At 36.7% G+C, this 6,319-nt stretch overlaps 1 pseudogene; it reads left to right on the top strand.

Annotated features, from left to right (window-relative positions):
- Positions 1-2,469: 2,469 nt before the first annotated feature.
- Positions 2,470-4,565, top strand: LOC102728562 (keratin, type I cytoskeletal 18 pseudogene; annotated as a pseudogene).
- Positions 4,566-6,319: the final 1,754 nt, after the last annotated feature.

Genomic DNA, 6,319 nt, shown 5'->3' with positions numbered 1-6,319 from the left:
GAGAAGAGTCTCTTCTTTCTACTACCTTAGAGATGATTCTGTCTTTAAGACCTATGTACAATTTCTAATATCTGTATACTAGAGGGTCAATCTTGTTCAAAAATCTATATCCTTAACATCACATTTTTTTCAAGTCCTGCCTTTTCCTCTAACGTTAATATTCTTAACTTTTTTTTGTTGTTGTTACAATTATTCCAGTTTATACCATTCTGTTGTTTACTTGCTTACTGGATTATTTTACACCTAAACATGATAACCATCCTATGCTGCTAAAAGAGCTCATCACCTTGCTGTTACTTTAACATTGCTATTGACCAGAGGGATAGAAATGACATGGTGACTCACCCCAGTCAGTGACATGCAGAGCATTTAAAGGGAAGATGTGTAGACCTTCTTGCATAACTTCGAGGGATAGGGTAATCATCAAAGGATACTAGAGCATATCACAGGAACATTTGACTAAGCAGTAGAAATCATGGTCAGCACCTTCTGTAGGGAGGTGTGAATAGAATAAATCTCTCTTTTAGATTTGCAAATGAGAGAATATATATACATGTATATATATGCACACACATATACATAATATGTTCTATTGTTATTTTAAATTAGTCTAAAGAAAGAAAATATGGACATTGTGAGTTTAAAGTAGAAATCAAAATATTTAAGAAGTAGACCATTCAATATAAAGTGGATTCTTATTCTTATTCTTAGATTGAATATACACTTCATTTATGAAGTCAAGGATCTTACTATTTATATGTATTTTGTCTGCTAGATAGTGTTTAACTCTTTCTCTGCCCCTAAGCCTATGTCTTCCTGGATCTCTACTCATGGGAGGAATTGAAAATTGCATAAGAAAATGAGGTGGTTTCTTTCTCACATTATTTTGTCATTTTAACAATGGACAAAAGTTCCATTTTCTTGCCTTTTTAGGGTTTTAAATAGTTTCTTCATTATAAGAAATGATAGAAAAGTCATTTTCTATGACTTTTAGAACATATTTACCTTAAAGGATTGTTGTGAAGATGAAATAAGATAATCACACATATAATGTGCCTGATTCATAAAGTTATCTGGATTCCGTTGGAAAGGAGAGGATACAAAGAGCTCCACTGGTCCTTTTTTTTTTTTACACGTACAACTGTGAATCTTTTTAAATAATTAATAAGACTCCATTTCTCTATTAGCATAGGCTAAAATCTGTAACATCCCTCTGCCATATGCAAATCTTAGAGGCTTCTGACAATGAAGTGATTTATTTCACACTTACATCTAAGAATAATGACAATTGGTAGGGTGGGTTTAGAGGAAGGCTCCTTTATATAGTTTTGCTGAATCCCAGGCTCTTTCAGTCTAGTGGCTTGATTAACATCTAAGATTTGAGTATCCCACTGGATTTTCTGTTTCCATCCAGCAGATGAAAGGAGAGAAAATATGCAGGGAATTTTAGAGTAGGTTTTATGGGCCCGGAGGTGGCATTCACTGCTGCCCATATTCTATTGGCCAAATCTTAGTTACCTGACTATACTGACGAACAACAAAGCCCAGGAAGTAAAGGTAACCATTTGTTGCATATTTAGCAGCTAGACTGTAGCTAGTCTCTGCCATGATGATGATGATAATGATGGTTGTTGGTTTGGAATAATCATTGTTATTAATTTCATCCTGAATGTGCACCTAAGATGTTCTGGATTAGAAACATATCAGTCATTTGTCACTGTTGTTGTCCCCCTTTACCCCAGTGTTTACTCCTGCAGTACACAATGAAAGACAACTAGTAAAATCTCCTATGATAATGACTTCACACCCCATGAGGGGATGAAAGAAAATGGATTTTAGATGCCTCTATACTGTAGAAAAGCTACCTTCTGCACATATCCAAAAAATGAGGGGAAAAAGAAAAACTTCTGTTCCTTTGAGATGGGAAGAAAAGGGTAATGGGTTCTCCAACCTTTTGGAATATAAATCTCTCCAATGGGCAGGCAAACCCCATCATCTCCAGCTTATATGACCTAGAGATGTCACCAAGATCCTGAGTCTCAGTCTCTTGAAATGTAAACACATACTTCCTAAGTTATGTAAACATCTCTTGAGTTCCCTCACTATCTATACATTGTAAACTGATTTCCCAAGTGTTGCTCATAGCCCAAACCTCAAGGTTCAACACAAAGTATTGAGAGTCAGCATACTGCATGAATATTAAAATATTTTCTTAACAGCCTGCAATGATAATGATGTCAATAAGCTAATATTATTGAGCACTTTTCATGTGATATAACTATTTCAATGTGTTACTTAGAATTTATAGTATCTTATTAATCACTACAACCCAAGGAGATGACTACTACTTGAATCCCACTTTACAGATGAGAAAACAAAGACACAACAGAGATTTTACCTTGTTTATTGTTGGCCCCCTTAAAGCCAACACAGTATCTTTCAAAAAGAATAGCTCTTGGTAACTATTTTTGAACAAATGATTAAGAACAGATTCTGAGTACACATGTAGCTAATCTCTCATAAATAGTTATAGTCTATCCAGTTTTTTTCCTCTGAGGACCACAGTCTATGGAGTAAACCAAGGGAGAAGCAGGTAACTGGTGAGAATGCATTAACTTTGGACAAATTAAGAGCCTTTCATCATCTATTTAGTTTGCTTAATCATAAATTATAATTTCAATTTCTACTGATGCTTACTAAAACAAAAGCATACTCACAATAAAGGGTAAAAAGATGTAGGGGAGGTGGCCCAAGCCTGAATTCTGACATCTTCTGTTCCTCCTGGAACAGTATGAGCTTGGCCACTCACTTCACCTTCTCCTCCAGCTATCGGGACCCAAGGTCCATGCAGTTACCCAGACACTGGGTCCAGCTTCTCAGCAGCATGGCCAGAATCTATGCAGGCGCTGGGAGTCAGGCTTATGGATCTTGGTGTCCCTTTCTGCCAGCTTACAGGCCAGCTGGAAGTCCTGGGGCATGACCATGGGGATGGCCAGGGGCCTGGTGGGCATAGGGTGCATCCAGGGTGAGAAAGGGACTATGTAAGACCTGAAAGATTGTCTGCCCTCCTATGTAGAGAGGGTGAGGAGCTGGAAGGCTGATAACCAGAGACTGGAGATCAAAATCTGGGAACACCTGGAGAAGAAAGAAACCCAGGTCAGGGGCTGGGGACATTACTTCAAGACCATCAAGGAGCTGAGGACTCAGATCTTTACAAATTCTGTGGACAGTGTCTGCATCATTCTACAGATTGGCAATGCCCTTCTTCCTGCTGATGACTTCAGAGTCAAATATAAGATAGAGCTGGTCATGCACCAGTCTGTGAAGAGTGACATCCATGGACCTCACAAGGTTGTTGATGACACCAATTGTCACTTGGCTGCAGCTGGACATGGAATTGAGACTCTCAGGGAAGAGCTGCTTTTCATAAAGGACCACAAGGAGAAACTAAAAGGTATACAAAAACAGATTGCTAACTCTGGGTTGACCATGGAGTTGGATGCCCCAAATCTTAGGATCTCAGAAAGATCATGGCAGATAGGCAGGCCCAGTACCACAAGCTGGCTTAGAAGAACCCAGAAGAGCTGGACAAATACTGATCTCTGAAGACTGAGAACACCACAGTGGTCACTGTGTAGGCCACTGAAATAGGAACAGCTGAAATGATGCTCAGGGAGCTGAAATGTATGGCCCAGTCCTTGGAGACCCACCAGGACTTGATGAGAAATCTCAATGCCAGCTTGGAGAACAACTTGAGGGAGGCGGAGGCCTGCTATGCTATGCAGATGGAGCAGCTCAAGGGGATCCGGCTGCACCTGGAGTTGGAGCTGTCCCAGATTTGTGCAGAAGGGAATCACCAGACCCAGGTGTAGGAGGCTCTGATGAATATCAGTGTCAAGCTGGAGGCTGAGATCACCACCTACCACTGCCTGCTGGTAAGCAGAGAGGACTTCAATCTTGGTGACACCCTGGACAAATGCAACTCCATGCAAACCATCCAAAAGACCACCGCCTGCAGAATTGTGGCAGGCAAAGTGTCTGAGACCAATAACACAAAAGTTTTGAGGCTTTGAGGGAGCAGACACAGGGTACTCTTTGGAGAGCAGGAGGCCAATAAAAAGTTGAGAAGTAAAAAAAAAGATATAGGGGAAAGTTGACTGTGTTAAAGAGTGAAATTTTTCTTCAGAGATAATATAACGGTAAACTTCAATCTAGCCATTGCCCTAATTGTCATGAATTCTAAAGTAATAAAAATCCTGAATAAATGAGATTTTTTTACCCTGTAATTGAAAGAGAATTATTTTAACTGACCTAGTTTCTTCTTTATCAGACAGTTTAAATCCTTTTTTATTCACAGCATTTTATTGAAATACAAGTCATTATATTCTGTGCATATGAAATATTGAAATTGTTTTCTGAAACTTTACATTTTAAATAAATATACAAATATTTATAAATATATAAAATAAAGGAAAATATGAAGATAATAAAACAATCGTTATGATCATAGGAATAGGTTATTTGATGAAAGGGAAGCAATCACAGTAGTAAATTTTATTAGTAATCCAAGAAATGAGGATGATTTCTTTTTCATTTTGGTTGTATAGATATGTTTGATATGTTCTCCTGACATTTAAAATTTCTATTTAGAGTTAATGTTCATCATTAGAGTTAACTTTAAGAATTACTAAAACTCATTTTTTTAAATGATGGACTTAACTCTGTAACTGAAAAGGGAACAAATCGTTTTACTTGAGAGATGTAATAATGTTTTAGAAACATCAGATACAAAAAAATTGTATTGAAGGATTGTGTATCTTAAAATGTAAATAAGTGATTCTTGTTTTAGTGATAATGAATACACTACTATAATAAATATTTCCCTTTATCTTAAAGGGAATTAGGCAAAATTCAATCTTTTATCTACATAAATTGCACAATCTCATAAATTTTGCCTTACAAATCTTAAGGTTCACTGTTCAAAATACTTTATTATTTTATTAGAACATCAAAAGGAAAAAAGTAGTATAAAATTAATTTATATGTGGAACATTCAATGAAGATTTATCTAATTGGTGTATTACAGATTTCAAATCTTTGAAAAGGTACTTATGTCTTTAAGCAAGATAAACTTTGTATCATAGGGATCCTAATTATAAATTTGACATTTCAACTGAGAAATCCCACTGGCTCTCTATGAAATAAGATAACAATAAGATAAGAAGTACTTTAAAAAATCTCTTCAATAGAGAATGGCTTTTAAAACTGTTATGACTCAGAAAAAGTGGACTATACATAGTATTTTTCTTTAAGAAAGACTTCTGGTTTAGTTTGGTCTTTTAGAAACGTAATTGTCATTGGGTGTGTGTTCATTCCATCTTTTTTCTTGAAATTGGCAACTATTTTTTTCTTTCTTGTCTTTCACATCAACTTAAAGGGTGTGCTTAAAAGGTTAGAGTCAAGGAGAGCCGTGGCACCATAGGTGAAGGCCTAGAGTTCTTCCCTGAGTTGACCCAAATCATATACCCAACACACTCTGTGTATAAATCACAGATACTTACTTAAATCTCATGATTCACTTACATGGATTGAATTTAACCATAACCAACCTACGTTAAATCTGTGATATTTATCAAATATAAAAATCCACAAATCACATTAAAAGGGGTAATACAGTTAATTTTGTGTGCTTTGGAAGAGTCAATAGTGACTGCCAGGTGTCTTTCTGAGGGTGCAATTCTGGAAGAAGTTTAGGAAGTAAGAACATGTTGGTGGTGGGGGGTGGGAGGGATGGGGTGGCTGGGTGATAGACATTGGGGAGGGTTTGTGCTATGGTGAGTGCTGTGAATTGTGTAGGACTGTTGAATCACAGACCTGTACCTCTGAAACAAATAATATATTATATGTTAAAAAAAAAAAAGAAGAAGAAGATAGCAGGAAGGGAAGAATGAAGGGGAAGAAATCAGAATGGGAGATGAACCATGAGAGACTATGGACTCTGAGAAACAAACTGAGGGTTCTAGAAGGGAAGGGGGTGGGGAGATGGGTTAGCCTGGTGATGGGTATTAAAGAGGGCATGTATTGAATGGAGCACTGGGTGTTATACACAAACAATGAATCATGGAACACTACATCAAAAACTAATGATGTAATGTATGGTGATTAACATAACATAATAAAAAAGAAAAGAAAGTAGAACATGTTAAATTGAATGTTAAATTTGAAGTGAAGCAATAGATACTTACATCCATAAGGTATTGTATGGATTATAGCCATTCAGCACCTTTTTTAAATTAAAGGTTTCTAAGATGGTTTTAAA

This window comes from Leptonychotes weddellii, chromosome 2 (genome assembly GCF_054177405.1).
Source record: "Leptonychotes weddellii isolate Sample4059 chromosome 2, ASM5417740v2, whole genome shotgun sequence".
NCBI lineage: Eukaryota > Metazoa > Chordata > Mammalia > Carnivora > Phocidae > Leptonychotes > Leptonychotes weddellii.
The sequence above is the reverse complement of the archived record's forward strand: the minus strand, read 5'-3'. Positions and strand labels throughout refer to the sequence as shown.